This window comes from Dermacentor silvarum, chromosome 5 (assembly GCF_013339745.2).
Source record: "Dermacentor silvarum isolate Dsil-2018 chromosome 5, BIME_Dsil_1.4, whole genome shotgun sequence".
NCBI classification, from domain to species: Eukaryota; Metazoa; Arthropoda; class Arachnida; order Ixodida; family Ixodidae; genus Dermacentor; species Dermacentor silvarum.
Genome location: NC_051158.1, coordinates 71,476,245 through 71,495,845, shown reverse-complemented (window position 1 = coordinate 71,495,845; position 19,601 = coordinate 71,476,245). Strand labels below are relative to the sequence as shown.

At 47.8% G+C, this 19,601-nt stretch overlaps 1 protein-coding gene across 1 annotated transcript in view; it reads right to left on the bottom strand.

Annotated features, from left to right (window-relative positions):
• Nucleotides 1-19,601, bottom strand: part of LOC119453483 (ankyrin repeat and fibronectin type-III domain-containing protein 1) — a 160,055-nt gene that overhangs the window by 70,570 nt on the left and 69,884 nt on the right. The window lies entirely within an intron of this gene.

Here is a 19,601-nt window from a genome sequence, read left to right as displayed (position 1 = left end):
AATTCAACCTTCACAGCTTCCATGTATGGTGTGCCTGGTAGCGGCACAGGCGCGCCTAAATGTCTTTTTCAATGGCTTAATCCAAAGTGACTTCGCGCGGACGCCCGAGGTCGAAGACCGCCCCCGGAGTGCCATTTCCGGACAAGCGGGAGGCCTCGGGTATAGCTCGAAAACCTCCACTTGGATTAATTCCGCCTCAATTAGCGCTCTCTGAGTGATCCTGTCTCCCCGGTCAAACAGACGGGGTCCCGCACAGCTGTGACCTCCTTTACTGAGTGTTACGTTTTGTTTTTCTTTGTCAGCAGCGGCGGGGATTAACATAGGAGCAAGGCCGACACTGCCTCACTGCTGGCAACTATGCACTTACGGGCACCGTGTCGACAAACTCAAAGCGTATTCTACACGCAAGGATGCAAAATTAGCACGGCGCGCCAAGACATTTTACTGCAATAGGTGGATAGCAAATTCTCGGTTGTCGCAAGGGATTGTGGGGTACGGCGTATTCTGCTACAACTTCCGGTTCGAGACCACGACGCCGTCTATGTCGCCGTCACTTCATGCCCATGCTTCACGCGCTTGGTCTTTTATATACTGCGGAACTTTGGTGAAAAACCACGCTGCAGGTACCGCTGGGCAGTTCCAAAACGTAGGTGTGAGCCATCGCTCCTTCGTACTTATGTTGGCGCCCTTAGACTCGTCTATTTTTAGGTGGCAGGTATTTCATGCCCTAACGTGTTTGTGTCGCGTCAAATAGTCATATAACGTTTATCTAGCTCAAACGTTTGTCGAGCGCAAATAAACGTTCGTTAGCTTAAGAAGTAGCTTTTAATAAGTGGTAAGTCAACCTAATAAGTGGCTGTTTCTAACGCTTCCCATAACAAACGGTGCAGTCGATCGCTTCGTCCGCTGTTTTGTCTGCAGCGGTGCCCAGCGCGCGCCATGTCGTCGGCTGCTGTGCCTTCGCAGTCTCCCGTTTTTTCTGAAGAGACGCATGTCGTGTACAACTGCAGAGAGACAGCACTGATTTAAGTATCTGAAAAGTGCACGAATTATTTTGACGTTACCTCTCCTCCCTCTTTCGTGCAGCCTCAGTTGCCTTTTCGTTGTACCGAAATGAAGACGGCACATAATCAATGTGCTGAGGATCCTTGCTGGGTGCACGTGTGTGTATTTGACTGATTGTTAAAAAGGGTGTATTTGTACTAGAACGTTAGTAGACGAAATTATTCGCCAAAACACTTGCCTGTGGCGAAATGATCTTCACACAGCTCGCCGTTAACTGTCGCTCGTTTGACGGCAACTGCCCATTTACGTTTGTGCACTTCATTCCATGGAAAATGAAACATTTTTTTTCCTTTCACGGAAGAGTTCGCGCCCCATAATGCCTAGCAGCCAACCATAATCACGTTGCTGAAGCGTGTTTTCTTCGCGAACAGCGAGATGTCGCGCTGTAGAAACTGCTGACAAGGCTGAACGAAGCAACAGAAGCGCTAACGCTCGAACCGGAAATCGTTAGCTGACGGCATCGTCATCTTGCTATCCACCTATTTATCAGTTGAAAGCGCAAAACTCGATTTACTGTGTCCACCCCACCCGCCCTTTTCGTTACGCTGCCGTTGCCGTAGCCCTGCCACTTACTCAACTTCAGTCGTCCCACATGGCGAAATAAAAAGCAGAATGCTTGCGAAGAATGATTGACAAAGTTAATCGATAGGTTCCCGCTATAGGCCTGCTCAGGTATGCTGATAAGGACACTTATTGGTTAGCTCTATTGGTTAAAGCTTTGAGGCGTGTAGGTACTCTGAAGATGCATTGCCTCCGGGATCGGCGCGCGTTACAAACCGCATTAAGACCCTTGCAAAGAGATCGAATCGTGCACTAGAGCATCAGGATCGGCCCACCAATTCATCAACTTTGACTACACTGTCTCCGGGATCCGATTAGTGTACTTGACCAAACAGCTGTCAACGGAAGAAGGGGAAAAAGTGAAATAAGTGCGCGGTTAAAGAGAAAAGCAATGTGGCTAACCCCCACCTTAGGGGATCGAACTCACAAGGTAAATGGTAGCGAAGCTTCCATAGAAGCCCATACGTTCAAAACATGGTTGCTTACCGGCGGTTCATGGGGCGTAGCGCTATCTGTGTGAGGAGAGAACACTTCCGGTGGAAGAAAAAAATAATTTGACGTCATATCCGTCAAAAACAGAAGTGACGCGAAATTTGTTTTCGGAGGCCTGCCATTACAGCTGTATATTCAAATGCCCCGCCATTCGACTTCATGGACGTTCCGAGTTTTCAGCGCGAAAAGCGATGCCGGAAAAGATCAGCCGTACGGGTGTCAAAATCGCGTCGCCGCACAGAACATACTTTCTTCGGAGGCCGACGAACATTTTGGGCTTAGATTGCGTAGAGTGCTCGTCCTTTCGTCGGACGCCAAGCCCGTCGGCCAGCGCTGTTGCACGAAAACAACTAAAGTAAACAAGTATCTGACGGTCGCAACTCACTACTTTTGACTGCACAGGTTAAGAAACAATAAAACTACCCTTGTCACCTAATTCAGACAAACGTCGACATGCAACACAACACATATGAGGGGGGCATATTGTAACAGATGAACTTTACGAGCGCGCCTTTCCACGCACTCCAAGAGCTGAATTGCATTGCAAGTGATAGCGGCGTCAACGCCCGCCGCTATCGATGGTCGCTCTCACGGTGGGCCCTGAAAAAAGGTATTTATTGATAATGATCTAGTAAAATACAGTTGTATCTTTTCTCGCCATGCATATATAAAATGAATTAGGAATTTTATTTTCGTTGAATGAATCTAACTGTGTCTCGCTTTAATTTAAAAACGCTTTTTTTTCTTTCCCAGTGTTTATTCCCTCCAAACATAGTCGCGCTTCTATCGCTGCTCCCATGGGAATAACCACCCTTGCTGATGTCGGTGACAATTGGTTCTGAACCGCTTTTCGCCCGAAGCTTCGCGACCTATGTGAATCGACCTTGGAACTCATCCCTGGGCGGATATGCGCAGCTGCGTGCCGGATGCCCTAATCACTAATTCTTTTCTTTTTCTTCTTTTATTGTATCCTTCGGGTTATCATGCAAAATTTGCGTGCGCTTGTCAACCTTTGCAGGTTTTTGTCATCACGTATAGACTTTGAAAGAGATGGCGTATGTGCCTGCATTTCGGGGCCCACGGCAGATAATAGACGAAGTTGTTGTCATCGCACAGAATAGTTGTTCTTGAGAGCATGACAGTGTCGGCTGCAGTAGTCCTTGCCGCTGTCGCAATAAATGAGCAGTGACAGTCAGTGGGTTCGCTGAAATCTCACGGTAATTTTTTTTTTCTTCTGCCGCTTCTGGACGAAGAGAAACAAACGCAAGGGGTGCTCTGATGCTATTCCTGTATCGAACATGTTAGACCTCCCGCGTTTCGTACTCAGCCGCGATGTTGCATCTACAAGTGTGATCAATGTGAAGACCACATGATGCACTGCTCGACCTTCACCATGGTCCAAGTTCACGGACGTTCAACGTATACATATAGCGCGCCGTCAGTTCTCAGAATCCGCCCCCCCCCTCCCCGCCCACCTATCCCCTACATACACACTATACTTACCCGCGCCTTCCTTCATGAATCTTGCCTAGATGTACTTATATGTACATATATCTAAGCGCGACAGTCTGCGGTCAAATCTTGTCACTGTTTGTCCACCGCAGTCTTCGGGAGTGTTTCTATATCTGGCTTAGCATCTTCAGTCGGGGCGCGACACGATTTCGGTGCACCAATTTTTCTCTCTAACCGTGACAGCTTTGTCGACGGTGCCATGTCGTTCAGTGACATCTCTCTCATATCGCATGCAGCCACTTCGACAGCTTGGCAGACGTGAGCAAACGACGACTCACACCAAAGCAGGTGTTTGCAGACCGCATGGCGAGTTATAACAGTAAGGCTAGCAGTTACTTTGCATCTTGTTTGCTCCCTCGGCGGGAAAAAAAAAGGAAAAGAAAGAAAACTGTAGAACCGGCGTGGGAAAGGGCAGAGAGAGGACTGGTCAGCTGGAAGAGCAGCAGCGGAGTTACGTGAATGGTCCCGGCGCAGCCTTTTGAACTTGTCAGTTATTGAACGTTCTACCATACACGTAATCTCGTTCCATGTGAATTCCGTAAATAAGATTAACATTTTTCCAAATATGTTCCAGTTTGTCGGCAGAAATTATGTGCAACAAGATTAAGAGCACATATGCTGAACTTGACATAGAAACAAGCACGAAAGGGCAGCAGAGATGTCGTAGACTGGAGAGAGCGCTAACTTGAAGTGTGTTCCAAGAGCGAAAGTTTCACATAACCGTGGTGTTTCACGAGCATCGGTTATCGGCGCTATCGTTTGATTGCACTCTCCCAGTGATGTTAACTGCGAAAGGTTGGATCCCGAGTCAATTGTAAGAATGTTCGTTGCCTCTCTCACTGCTAACAGTGTGAACCAGCCTTGTCACACACAAATAGATTAGGCTGGCCGATAATGTTGCGCCGTTAGTTGTTGCTGCTTATAGTCACAGTGGTGAATCTGCATGGGCTGCAGCTACCACTTCGTTATGCTGACGGTCTATACAAGAAAGCTAAAGTGGTTGAGTGATGTTGTGTTGCTGAGTACGATTGAGCGAGTTCGATTTTTAGCCACGGTGGCTACATTTAGATGGAGGCGAAGTGCAAAAACGCTCGCGTACTAAATTTACTTGTACGTGAAAAAAAGAAGTCAGAGGCCTGCGCGGCACACGCAGCACAGTCACAGCGTAAGCTGGTTGAGCGGCGCAAGAGTAGCTCCACTTTCGGCACCACGCACAACAGGGCCTTCGCGGCAAAGTGTCTTCACCTCGATTTTGACGAGAACGATCTGAACTGTCCGCCCGGCGTCGACGGCGAGCTGCGGCTTGTAATGCTCTCTGCACAGCAGTCTGCTGAACCCGATGATGCTGGTTGTAGCCGCGCACGTAGCTCTACGATTCGCTTCTTCATCAGCGGTTCGTACCTTGCGAGGAGACGCCATAACGTGTACCAAAACCAAAGAGGTACCGAGAATATGTGGCGCACATATAACATCGGGATAGCGTTGATTGCGCGCCTCGTCTGAATCGCATCCTGTTTTCTGCGCCTGCGCGCGCGGCGCTTGCAGGCACTTTAACTAGATGGCGCCACCATACTGGCGGAGGCTCGGGTCGTCTGCGCCTGCGCGCTTGCATAAAGGGCGCGCTTAAAGAGAATATTTCTGCTGTCTGATAGCAAGCGCTTGCGTGGCTCAGTGGTAAAGTATCCGACTCCCACGCAGCGGGCCTGGGCTCGATCCCGGAGGAGAGCGGTTATGGCCAAACGCCGGCGGCAGTATCATCGCGAACCGAAACGACTATTGGAATGAGCCCATAACAGCTTACGCTGTAAAAGAAAGAAAGAAAAGAAAAAACTAGTGGTCAAAATTAATTCGGAGCCTTCCACTACTTCGTCTCTGACATGGCATTGTGTAGGTTCGCGACTTCAAACTCTACAATTTACCTTTTCCTTACGAGATCAATGCTGCTCGGGTACGATAACGTGTTTCAAGATAACGTTGTCCATAACGACAAGCATTGTCACTACCACGCTATAGTCGTGAAGATGAATGTGCTTCGTCGCTAAAATCACGACGATTCAAGGAACACAACACACGTGACGTTGGCAAGCGCGCTAATGCACGTCCCGCGATCCGAAAGTGCACTTGACGCGTGAATGAATCGTGCGTGTTTGCTCTCGTTTCGCCTGACAATAAAGTGGCCGTCTCGTTTATCAGTATGCACCTACAGAAAAAAAAAAGATAGAGTGATGGACGAGGGCCAGAAATGCCTTCGGGAAACAGGCGACCTATAGATATGCCCTGCGAAACTAGAGAGCGGAGATCCGTAGGTACGTAACGTCAGCTTGGAGCAGTGACGTCTGCGACAGCCTGACAGAATGGCGGCCACGCACTGACACTTCGTGCGAACTTTACAGCGACGACGAGCTTCGGAACGTGACGTCATGAAGACGCGGTCGTGCTTCCGTCACTGGGCGAGCGTTATAAGGACATCGTCACTATAGTGTGGCTATCATATACGAGGTGTCTTTCATTCCCTATAGAGGGACACTACAGAGAAGAATGAGATGCATAAGTAAATCACCGCTCTGCAATACCAAAAAAAAATCGAAACAAAAGGGCCTCTTTAGTCAGAGGAGGCTCAGTAAGCCAAAAAGACGTAATAGCAACTCGCCGTGGCGTCAAAGATTTTAAAGGCCTCTGCGCGGGCATAAGCAGTTTTTAGCAGTAAATACGAGCAATATTGTCTCCTAAAGCAGCCAGAGCCCGAACTTGGAAAGTTTCAAGAATGTTTACTGAACCAAAACGGCCCAGAAACAAACAAGAAAGAACTACACTGAAGCATGTGACGTCGCAGTGAGGTACCGGCTCTGGGATTTCGGCGCACAAGGAAAACAAGAAATAATCAGAAAGTCAACTTTCATCTTGTATTTTAATAGTCAACCTATTACCGTGTAATTAGGCAATATATAGTTTTCAAAGAATACTCGGTTCGTCTGGACTGATAAAATGCTTCTGTTTACCCCACTTCAACTCCATAACTGGGACCAGTGGCTATGCACCCCCGACTATTGCTCCTGGACACGTTCAGAGGCTCCGTTGTGATATTCAGAACTCCTGCGCGATCCCCCTGGAAAACACTGAAATATCTCTCGCACCACCTAAGGACTACTGCACAACGTTAACAGGATCGTCCGCAATCTAAAGTTACAGCCGAGAATCGGGATTGCGACCTCGTGCTCGGAAGCAGAACGAGCCACTTCTCACCACGGGGAGGGTGTGTGTGTGTGTGTGTGTGTGTGTATGTGTGTATGTATGTATGTATGTATGTATGTATGTATGTATGTATGTATGTATGTATGTATGTATGTATGTATGTATGTATGTATGTATGTATGTATGTATGTATGTATGTATGTATGTATGTATGTATGTATGTATGTATGTATGTATGTATGTATGTGTGTGTATGTATGTATGTATGTATGTATGTATGTATGTACATGCGTGCATATGTGTGTGTGCGTCTGCATGCTATGCATGCATGCATGCATATGTGTGTGTGTGTGTGCACGCTGGTATGTGTACGTGCGTATATAGTGCAACAGCTCCAGCCTAGAACGATACCGAAAAAGAAAAATTCACGCGTATTACAGGGAGGCATGCTATCTTTCCCGTGGTTAAGTGCAAGCGGATGGCATGAAAATGAGAACGACACAAGCTGCACGAGACAGGCTCATCCCGAACGCGAGCGACGCGCATGTCTACGTAAATGCAAATCTGCTCATTTGCTCAGGTACGCATTATGCGGCCGGTGCATTGCAGCCTACCGTGAAATCGAGGCAGACAAGTCTGGTATTTGTTTCCGTTTCTCGCGACGCGCCTGGGGCACCTGCCCGAGTGGTATACGAGAGCGGCCGGTGTGTAGGTGCGCACCTTTAAAGCACGCGTTTTGCTAACCCGAATAAGTAAACCGAACTCCTGACGCACAGCCACGACGTGCGCCTCGCAGCAAGGTGCCGATCAAGTTCCGAGAAGAACCAGAAAAAACCTCCTCCGAGTTTACCAGGCAACACAAACCTCTGCCCCAGACACCACAGAGCCTGTCGTGGCTGACGGTTTTCTGAAAAAGCATCTCAATAAAGTTAGTCATCCACCCATAAACGAAAATCCGTTCTGTTGTAGGACACCTCACCTTCCCTGCTAAAAATTAACAGAAAGAACTCCTACAGAGTTCATGTAGACTGCTTTTCATTTCTTATCGACTTCTCGTTTCAGCTGTATGAAGCACATACACTGTCCATACAAAGAAAAGTCACTAGCAAGCTTTTCCCTAGGGTTCATTTGCGGCCCATAACTTTGGAACCGGTTATATGCATTAAGAGGATATATAGTTGTCGCGGTAGCTTTATCATTATTATCGATATGTTTATTATAATATTTATGCGGCTGTAAAACAACGAAATGGACTAACCGAGGTGTTTCGAACTCAACCTATCGACAACAACTCATATAAACAAAGCTAATAACACAGAGCCAGAACAACACAGCGCACACGTAAGCATTCTACAGACGTCATGCCAGACCATCAGGTGAGCTAATATTTCCAGCTTATCATTAAAGCCAGAATCTCTCTCTCTCACTCTACAGAATCAACCAAAAACTTCAATGGAGGTTCCGGAGACTCTTCAAATAATTTTCTATGAAGGTTTCGTCTCTTTGGTGGCTTACAAAATGTCCAGCTAGCTTGCGAAGCCGTACATGCTAGTATAGAGCCTGTGCACGTATCCCGCACGCACCTACAGCCCTCCCTTGCTTTCTACAGGGCGCAGGTGAGGTTCCTGTAGCCAGGCATGACCTTCCGTGCTTACAAATACACATCAGCCCGGGCAAATTTAGCCGGGCTGCTGCGCCGGATCAAAAGCCGCCGGCGAACTAAGAAATAAAAGAAGAAAACAAGCAACAGCTCGAGAAAAGACTCGCTGTGAAAGTTTACTCAGAGATCGTAAATCACACACCCGGCGGAAAGAGAGAGAGAGAGTGCCAGCTTGCGCGTGTGTGACGTAGGTGGACGCCACGTGACCGGTTCGAAAGGGTGCGCTGGCTCTCCGCAGTGATTCATGGCCGCAGCGAACATCGGTGTGTTGCCCGCTCTGTGTTCTCTTTCCAGGCTCAACGTGCGTGAAGTCGATGAAACGGATGCAAAAAGAAAGGAAAGTAGCTCGTAAAAATTTCTCTCTGTGGTAATTCAGAAGACGACCCTGTCAGCAGTTTGACGGCCCGTTAGGAGATCCGGTTACGTAGCGCAACGTTAGAGTAAGATTGCAGCTGCCGCTGGCAGGCTACCCGCATTACACGTGCAGGTGCTGCGTGCGATTGAGGCACGTGGCCTGATGGCCTGACAGCGTCGTACCACCGGAAATAAAGGCTGAAGGCTGTCGCGTTTTACGGTTCATGTTACGCGGAATGCTACAATATATCGCGCTTCGGAGTACGTAGCTCTACAGAATGGAAACTTTATAACCTTCTTCAGGATAATAAAGTCGCGCAGACTTGATTTGACAGCGCGAGCAGCATAAATGAGAAACACGTCACTCATTCATACGCTGCCACGTTGCATTGTGCGAGTACACTGTGATGTGCTGGCCAAGAAAAAAAAAAAAACAACAATAAGAATAAAGCAGCTACACAAAAGTAAAACCAATAAAATTAACATAAATTTGTCTACGAAGTGAATTTTCAGTCGGAATTTGTGCCTACCTATCGTACGCCGGCAGAGGACCACCTAAAAAAGAGTTATTTCCAGTCGCAGATTCGGTAGCTGCCGCGGAGAAAGGGTGCGGACAATACACCTTAAAATGCGGTACTTTCGGAGTGACGCGAGCCTAAGGCCTCCGGCGATGCGAAACTTGAATGATTTCGCTACCACGACGTCCTATATTCACACAGAACGCGGCAGTCACTTTTATGCACCATATTGCGCTATATACAAATTATGCAATGCTGTCTGTCGTGTCCGCACTTGAAGTGGCAGCTGTCGAATCGACTGGCCAAACGCCAAATTCGTGAACATCTTTGCCCTGACGGCGGCAGGGCGAGTTTGGCATTCCCGGCAACGTATACAGGCGCCTGGTATTTGCTGGGAACAAGTCATTAACCTACTGGTATAGCAATTCAACTGAGGGTAATGACATCTCTTGTCGCTGTTCAGCAGCTCACAGAGTCGTGACAGTAAAGGTCACCGTGGTCTAGTGGACAGATTGTCAGAGAGACATCCTGAAAGAGAGACAAAATAGCTCGCCTTACAGTTCCAGTGCCACAGCAAAGCACAGGAGCTTATGACTCTATTGGCGTTGGAAGTTTCTTTTACAACTTACGCTCCCTCGTAAAAAAACGCTGCTGTAGTTTTCGGCACCGACAGATCCTGATGTTCGTAAAGACTGCGTAAGTTCGGTTAAAGCTAACATATCACTGCGTTAATTTAGATCTTATCGCATAGTAGCTGCGTGAATGAAGAGCCAGCAGCGATCAAGCAGCGACAAGACCGCCACTTGCGACACGCGCGCCATAGTTTGGCCAACCCTGGTCTAGTGACGAGGCAGGGAGCTGCATAGGATAGTTGGTTGCCGTTATTCAATCGGAAGACACAGTACACGAAGAATCAGCACCCGACTAGGGCAGCTGGAACTAGCAACTAAATATTTGGGGAAAGATTGGAGGCATTAAACGTAGTAAGGCAGCGCAAGACGCGCGCCAATGCTGCGTCCCTAAGCCCCACTGATAAACAATTGATAATTCTCAGTGGTGTTGTGCAGGCCTGTGACACGCAAGGCTTGTATAAAATTAAGTCACGTCTGATGCTTTTTTTTTAATTTTTGTTCTCTCTCACTCTTTCTCTCATTTTTCGTGCAATGAAGTTTTTTGGCAAGTGATTATTCATGTGAGTTTACCGCAAGTGCTTAGTCATGTCACTCTACTATAATAAATTTTCGTTGATAACTCCAGCTTGTCCCGTCGTGTTCTCCTATGCGTACTGCGTTGTCGTCTAGAGCTTTCTCGCCGCGCTTGGCATGGTACATAAAACGGTATATCTAGCCTACGAAAGCGTGGGCGTGGGAGGCTTCGCTGCTGGGCGCTGAATTATAAGCGGTATAAGCGGCGGTTTATCCTCCCTTTCGTTCATCCGCTCTGTAATAAGAGGACCATTAATAACGGCGGATGCATTCGTATATCAAGGCACACAGTCATAATCTATATGTTTGCATGAATTATTTAGACGGCGCTGATATATAGTTTCGAAGCATCATGTTAAAAACATTTAACGCGAAGTGTGACGTCTTATAGTCACGTTGACATCGTCAAGCCTTCGACAAGAATTTTCAGGGTTCATGCCAGCACCTGCGATGCTGGAATAGACTTGAAATTAAAAACCGCATGTTGGAACATTCCGTGCGTCAATGTTGCATACGACCTTTTTTCGTCTATAAATGTCGCAGCTTTCTGGTCCCAAGATGTTTTCTAACATATATCTGGAAGCGAAGAGACAGTGACCGTCTCCGTGTCATTCGTGTGTTGAGTTTCTGAAGTCAACGCAGAAATCTTAAAAGTCTACATAATGGCAAAGGAAAGTCGATCGAAAAGAAGGACTGCCGAGGAGAGGAAATAATTTGCCAGCTTCCAAAAATTCCACTCTCTCTGGTCAAATGCCAGAAACAGAGCTGGCCTGTTTACTTTCCTTCAGCGAAACTGTCCTAAGGGCACGAAAATTTCCACCTGGCCTCGACAGTGATTTAGTCATAAGGTTGCGTTTTAGATGAGGTGTTGTGTTGACATAACAGAAGGCTCTGCATGAAACGCCCGGAGTGTTTAGAGACTGTTTGTTTTGTTTTTAACACTGGCTATTTATTAGATGTTTTTTTTTATTTGAGGTGAATGGGGGTAACTCTATATGTAAGTCTCAGTTCGTCACCGTATATATTATGTTGCGACCGTGTGACCAAACTTGCAAAACTTGTAATGTTCATGCAGAAGCGTCGAGCGCTATTCTTTCTCTATTGTACAAAATTAAGCACTATTGTGTAACTTCCGTTGCTATGTCACAGCGCCGGCAATTATGATGCCGGAGAATATTGAAGTGCACTGTTTCCGATCTGCATGCGAAGTAACTTGCTGATAATTTTTAGCAGTATACCTGTTGCGCACAACACGGCCTCAGAGAGACGCTGTCTTCAATGAATGCTCAAGATGTCAGCCTGGCTGACGTCCTGCATGCTACTCCAGGTGTTGTTTGACATATGCAGGGCGTACCAACTATCATGCACCAAGGTTTTAAAGATATGCAAATGCCACGTAGCTGAACCGAACCAAGGTAACGTTGTTTGCCGTCGCTTGGAGATACTCAGATTATTGTTTGCATTCCGCCTTAATTACATAATTAGTCTTGATTATTTATTGAACTTCTAAACTATTATAATTAGATGAAAAGTGTCAATGAGAAAATTGTAGAGCAACATGAAAAACTCTTGATACAGCTTTCTGTTGCTCAATACGCGCTAGATAGACGTGCTTTTCCGAGCTTGAAAGAAGCCCGCAATTGCACGCAAAATTGCCGCGCGACTGGCCACCGGATTATTTCGCTCTCAAACAGCAGCGTCGGTGCGACAGTGCGGCGTCACAGATTTTCAAGTTCATTTTCGTATTCGGGCCGCTTTAACGTAGCAAATGTTAGACAAACTTCCTAGGCTGAGATCGCGGTTTTGTTAGAACGTAACGTGATCCTTTGTCGGCGAATCGTTGAATAAACCGCACACGAGACACTGTCAAAATAAGCTACTTCACGGGAAGCTATAGTGCGGTAAATTCAAGGGGGGTGGGCCCGTCTTTCTTCCTTGCGTTATAAAATCGGTCGTCTCGACATTCTCGGCTTAACTTCATTGACCTCTGTTGAATAATGAAATGGACACAAAGAGATAAATAGGTTGACCTGGATTAGAAAATCGGGCATCTGCAACACCAGAAAATTCACTCTTAGCGTTAGAGGAGGATTGATCAACGAGAAAAGGACGCGAGAGCGAAAAGTCCATGGTCGCGCCACTTTGAAGTTCCCGCGCCAGCTCGCCGTGACGTCATCGATTATGATGGCGGCTGCTCATGCCTATCGTTAATGCTTTTATTGCTAAAGATGGACTACATTGCATTCTCGATCAAGGAACAAAACACTGAATTCAGCGAGTTCAAAGAGCATCCATCGCCACAACAAACACCCCAATACGAGGAGTGCCTTTGAAATCCGTGACGTCACAGTCACGTGAAATCGCCTTTCGCCGCAAAATTAATAGCTGGAAGTTTGGCCCCGATTTCCTATTCCAGTAATCAGCATTTTACCGCGGAATTGACGGAACCAATGTTTTGAAAGGCATCAATTGGCGCAGGCTACCCATTTTCACATGGAAATGCTTATTAATAATGAAGGCCACAGATACGACAAAAAGCAGATAAAAGCGCACTCAAATATAAAGTCATCTCATACGCATGAGCCAAACAGACTTAAACCTCCGCAAAAAGGTGAAACGCACCCAGTCCTAAGGTCACGTAACATTTAAAAAACTGAAAAAAAGAAAAAAAAAAAGAAGAAGGAACACATAAACCACTGAAACTTGTTAAGTGCTTGCACTTGCTCATCGGCCTCCAGGGTAATGGCGTCAGCGAAAGTTTACGTATATATCCCCTGCAAGAGGGACAGCTTCCGTGAATGTAAGCCATTACCTCAGCGCGCTATAGTGGTCCCGCTTCGTTTGCAAACTTGTCTATATACGCGTTCCTTGGAAGCCGACCGGATGGCGCGCATCGCGTGGCCCTGCAGCGTCCGCTCGAAATGATGCCTTCCCTGCGCGGCGAAGGCGTAAAAGCCGACCAAGGCGCCGCGGCTCATAAACACCCCAGGAATAGAAAGATAATAAGCACAGAAACCTGGCCTCGGGAAAGCAGCCGCAGAAACAGACGTCAAAACCGGAGAGCGCGCGCACGCTTGAACATTCGGTGAGGACAGCGTTGCCTGGTGGCTGACCTTAGAGGTGATGTACATACGCTCTCCCTTTCTTTTTTCTCTCTTTCCCTTCAAGGATATCGGCAGCTTACCGATATCCTTGAAAAGGAACGCAGAAAGTGTGTCCATTCGACGTGTACGAACCTATACGGCACTGAAATTTAAGAGGCTAACGCAAGGGCTTGGGCTAGAAACACGCAATGGGTTATGCAACCGCAACCGATATAGGCGTGACGTTAGGAGGCAGGAAGACGGCAGTGTAACTGTTGTAACTTGAATTCTAGTCGAGATAAACAGTAGAACAGGTGGCTAGCTAGGAAAGAGAAACCCTGTCCAGGACAGCCGAACACTAAGTGGTTTGATTAGATACGAAAATTTGCGGGGGTAGGATGCAGACGGCTGACGTAGTGCAAGGGTTATTGAATATGGATATAATCATCATCATTATCAGCCTATTTTTATGTCCACTGCAGGACGAGGGCCTCTCTCTGCGATCTCACTACCCTGTCTTGCGCTAGCCGATTCCAACTCGCGCCTGCAAATTTCCGAATATGGATAGGAGAGAGAGCGATAGCATCGTCTTATTTTAGGCCCCCTATTTTATAGGAATAAGACAGCGGTCATAAAATAAGATGATGCTATCGCTCTCTCTCCTGAACGTAGCCTTTCAGCAGCTTTATCCGCGATTCGAGAAAGACACGAAAAAAGACATAAATTTCTAAAAAAAAAAACGGCTCACATTATTTCTCTAAAAAAATGTATCCGAGTGATCGAGACTATACATAATGTTGTCAGAAAGGACGTCCCACACTAGATGAAGCGTGCCGCATTGGCGGCGGTTACTTATTGTTCCGATGTCTCCGTCAGCGGATAGAGATCTGATACCACGTACTGCGTGGCACGGGTAAACACCCGCGGGTGGCCCACAACGCCCACTGGCGACCCCGTCCCGTGAGGCAGTTCAAGGTCAGCGCTCCGAGGAGCCGGCACCATCGAGATTCCGTGAGCGCACCTGTGACGGGGTACGTTCGGTAGATCACAGGCTGAACGCGGTCCCTGACAGGGATGTCTCCGTGGGTTTTCGTTTTTTTTTTTTTTTGAAATTTAGTTTGGGATCGCTTCCTATGCGCTGGGTGGCGTTTTCGACAGTGGTGCGTGAACTCAAACACGGTTCCTTGAGCCGCGCACGTAATCCCACGCCTCGTCACCTCTTCCTCTTTCTCCCTTACACACCAGGCTACAACACTCTCGCATTTTCAACGCCGTACACTGACGGCCGCTTTGCCGAAGAGAACCGGTAGTTTGCCTTTGGCACTGACTAACACCGGCGGTTTTTGCCGGTCTGTGCCAGGAACTGTGCGTTGATCAAAACACGGTGATATCATTTGATTTGATCCAACTCTAAGAGTGGTGTACCTATGCTTGCTGTAAAGCAATGACCATCAATCATATTGTATACTCAGTAAAGGCTCATTCACACTAGACCGACACGACACCGATTTTGGTCTGCCGACTGTTGGCCACAGCGTTTTCCGTTCTGTACACTGCCGTCGCCTAGAGTCAGCAGACCGAAATCGGTGTCGTGTCGGCCTATAGTGTGAATGAGACTTAAAGGTCGCTTCGCGGAGGACTCGCTAACCGGGCGTGTCTTGCATACCCGGATTGCGCCTGCTGCATGCTTCTTCGAATCGCGGAATAGCCTCCTAGCGTTCTATAGTGGTTTCCAGGACTTCTCACAGAGGCCCGAATTACAGAGGCCCTGAATTACAGAGGCCCTGACAAGCCCCAATTTACGCCAATGTTTGCCTTGCGTACTCCATCGTCACCGATGGGCACGGTAGGTCTGTTATATCAAATGCGCTGTACTTGGGGCAGCAGGGAGAACGAGATAAACTTCTTCAGTGTGCACACAGCTTTCGGACACCCAATGTCCCGGATGTCTTACCCCACAAGCAATAATTAAGTGCATTCTAGACATTGGCTTCATTGGCTCGTTCATCTGTACGGGCGCAGCAAAATGGCAACAACACGCAAATAACTTGATAAACATGAGTTTAGTCGTTTATTACTTTTTGCGAACTTCACCCTGTTGTACTTTCTTGAATTATTCTCCGCACATGTTTTCTTTCAACTGTCTTATTTTCCATGCAGAATTGCCTTTGTTGGTGATTCTCTCGCCACTTGATTGAATGATCCTTCAGTTGAATTCGATAGCAGACAGACAACAGATTCTATTCTCCCTTTGAATGTTTCCATATAGCCGAGAGTTGAATAAGCATACTTGTTCCGATAGAGCGGTGTGCGTACGCCAAACATTCAAATCACGATATCGCCCCTATCAAAATGGAATGTGGGCGCCAACTTTTCTTCTCGTGGAATTTTCTTCGCCTCGTGTGTTTCAGCAGATATCGTACGAGGAATGCAAAAGAGCATCGATGGTGACGAAGAGCGTCTTTTGCGCTCCTTGCTGTCCATTTCGTCTTGCCAGGCGCTTCAATTTAGGGTCATCGAAGCAAACGTATTTATAGCCTTGCATAGCTGGCCCAAGGTGCTATCGATTGGCAGGTTGACAGTTGATTTCCTAAGCTATTCCAGAAGGCAATAGATAAAGCTGAATTTAAGATGAAGTCATTATTTTTTTCTCACGACGACAAAGGGCGACGCACAATGAATCTCACACGGCTGAATGATGCGACGGCAAAACGTCTCTTGAATTTGTTTCCTCGAGTCGCCATGGCTTTGCGCTGGAGCTTGGTACGGGCTTTGTCAAGCGAGTCCCATTGAGTAATCGGTGGCACTACGGCTTATGAAACCGAATGGCTTTTCTTGGCTGAATTTCGCTCGTTCGCTCGTTCTCGCGATGGTCGAACTGTCTCCGCCGATGCAAATGCACGCGCTCTCGCCTAACCGAGTCGCGGGATGCAGTTTGCCGTCGAATGCCAACTATTGCATGCTCTTTGAGAAGCAGGTGCTGTCGCGCGATAGCTTGATTGCGTCTGAAGGCTTACATTGCGTGGTTTACATGCCGTGGTCGGTCATGGCCGGCACAGCGTCGGGTTTATCCGCCGTCTTGGATGACGGTTCCCGGGCGCATCTCAAGTCGAGAAGCGCCGTTTCGTTTTGCCGGATGATCACGGGCTCCGCTGATCGACGCCTGCGGTGTGTAGGATGTGCACGATCTTAAAGCAAGTGGTCGAAGGCGTATCCGCGCAAGGCCTGTTCACTCCGATCCATGACGTCATGCTAGCTGGCCCGACTGCCATAGAATCTAATGGGGATGCTCCCGAGTAAGCCGCGGTGATTCTGACGTCACCGCTTTCGTCACGCTGGGCTTGACAATGGAAATTTTGCGGGTCAGGTAGCGTGACGTCGTGGATCGGAGTGAGCAGGCCTTGTGCTATCTGGGTGGCGTTGCCTCAGTGGACGAAACGAGCAGCGAAGAAAGCGCAGCCCTTCTCATGCCGTCTTATAGTCACGCTATAGTGTACTAGAATCAGTCACGCTGCCGTGTTTGTCACACTATGATGCTGTCTACCAAAACATGTCGACGATAATTTGTGTGCCGCAAACATCAAACGCCGCTATGACGTCAGCGGTACGCTTCCGAAATATTTCTATTGAGTGTATCATTTCTTTTACGCTGTCCGCTTAAGCTATTGCTCCAATCATCTCTAGTCGTTCCTGCAGCAATATTTTTTTTTCCTTTGCGATTTGAGTTCATTGATCCTATGCCTCCTACTTACGCTAAATTGGCACACAGTGCGTCGGCGAAGGCCACGCTGTGCTTTACTAGGGCGATTTCGCTCCATAACAATGGAGTGGTGCCTTGACGAGGTGTTTGCTCTCGTCGCGTAAGTCCGTCTACAATAAATAAAAAAAAGTTGAACTTAACCTTTCAGAAAGCGAGCAATATCTCGTGTGATGCAAGATACCGATCGAGGAAAGGGCGTTTCCGTCAGCCATTTCTTTCAAGCCTGCAGCCGCTTGGGCACTCACTGATATAACTCATAATGGAAAAGAGGCTGACCTGCCCTAAAGGGCGGTCAGAGGTACTTGATGGCCAAAGCACCTGCTCACTGCTTGGGGGGCTGAAAGCGTCATTGCAGCTTCATTTGCAATCACTTGACCGCTCTGTGCTTTGTTGAAAGCACGTTGTTGGAAGGTAGGTGTCTCTAGTTGCGTGTCCCGAGCTTTGCTGCAGAACGATTCAGGCATTGCGTATTCTACATGCTATATAGTACGCGGTAATAGCGGAACAGTAACTTATAAAGCGTGCGCCAGCTGTGCGTATTCATGATCCATGCCGTGCAAGTGTCATTTTCTTTAGCACAGCTGCGGAAAGGCACTGGTGACGACAGTGTGTACTCAGCACTTTTGTCCATGCGTGCGGTCAGTGAATGGCCGTCGAACGTGTAAATCCAATGTCGTTGGCATCGTGCTACGGCTGGGCTGGGTCACTGGCAGTGCGTTTGAGAAGCGCGTAATGATTAATTTTGCGTTTATCTTTACCGTTCCGACTCAGTTACATTCCATGGCTTCAAGTGGCCACGTTTCGCTTACGTGCTTGTGCCTGATCGACCCGAACAATCCCTTTCGAAGTGCTGGGGCGGAACCTTGGTCGGAGGAGCTGGCGAAGCCACGTGCAAGTACGATCCATTGTTAAATTGAACAAATTGAACGCTGGAGCCGTATTTCGCGACTGATTACAGCTCAGTCTTGCCACGAGGGCCCCGGCAATAATCTTATACCAATACGAGCCTGTACCTAACGCATAATACCAAGCGCGTTCTTCCAATGAAGCTGTTGACACGTGGAAATAATAATGGGAGCAGTCGCGGTAGCTCAGTGGCTATGGCGTTCTGCTGCTGAGCGGGAGGTCGCCGGTTCGTTTCCTTGCTGAACACAATAGAGCTCGTCATTTAGACTCACGTTAAAGAATTTCAAGTTAAAGTTAATTCAGAGCCATCCACTATGGTGTCGGCCATAGGTCCCCATTGTGCAGTTGCCGGACGTTTAAGCACACAACTTAGATTAATAAATTCATGCTACGTTGATTTGAATACTAATTAGGTGTTCCCTTTAAAGTGGAAAATACAGTATACACATGTTTGTAGGAACCCACGGTATGCTTTCTTGTACTTCGTGAAACAGAGCGGTATTGTCGGAAAGATTTCGTCTTGCGGGAGCCTAAAGAAGGCAAAGACAAAGCGACCTCTCAACCGCGTCGCACATATAGAGATGCCGACGAGGACAATCGCTGCGTCAGGGCGTTGCGAAATCGAGAATATGCCGCGTTATCGGCTCGCATCTACTTCGAGAACCGGCCATATTCCACACCTCAAGCCTTGCATCTTAAAGCTGGCAAAAAAGAAAAAGCGCAGGAAACCAGAAGAAATGCGCGGGAACACGTTGAGCAGAGAATGCCGCTCGGATGCAGCAACGTCGCGAGAGTTTCGCGCGGGCGGGCGTCGAAATTAGGATGTACGCCAACGGGCCTTCACTCGATCGCCGCAATTTTTTTTTTGCCGGAATCGAAATTTTACGACCGACGGGCGCCATAGTTTGACAGACGGAGTCGCGCTTACCGCTTTACAGTCGTCATGTTAGGCAACACCTCCGCAGTGGCACCAGGCGTCGCACGTCTCGGCTCAGAATGCGGGTCTCCTTATCAAACTTACAAGATGGTTGCGAGGCATGTTCAGCATGCATTATCTACCTAGACGAAAGCCTTCGATAACCTTCTTTTCTTGTTTTCTTATGTTTCGGCAAGCTTCGGATATGCGCTCGAGAATATTTTGTGCCCAACGTGGCACCCGGACAAGATGCTATCATGAATAACGTATTCCGCCAGCCTGTCTCGACCCTCGCTTGCGCGTCCGTGGAGAATTTGCAAGTTGGAGTTGCACACCTGTGAGAGTCAATTCGGAGTGTGCCTCGGACGCAAGCACAG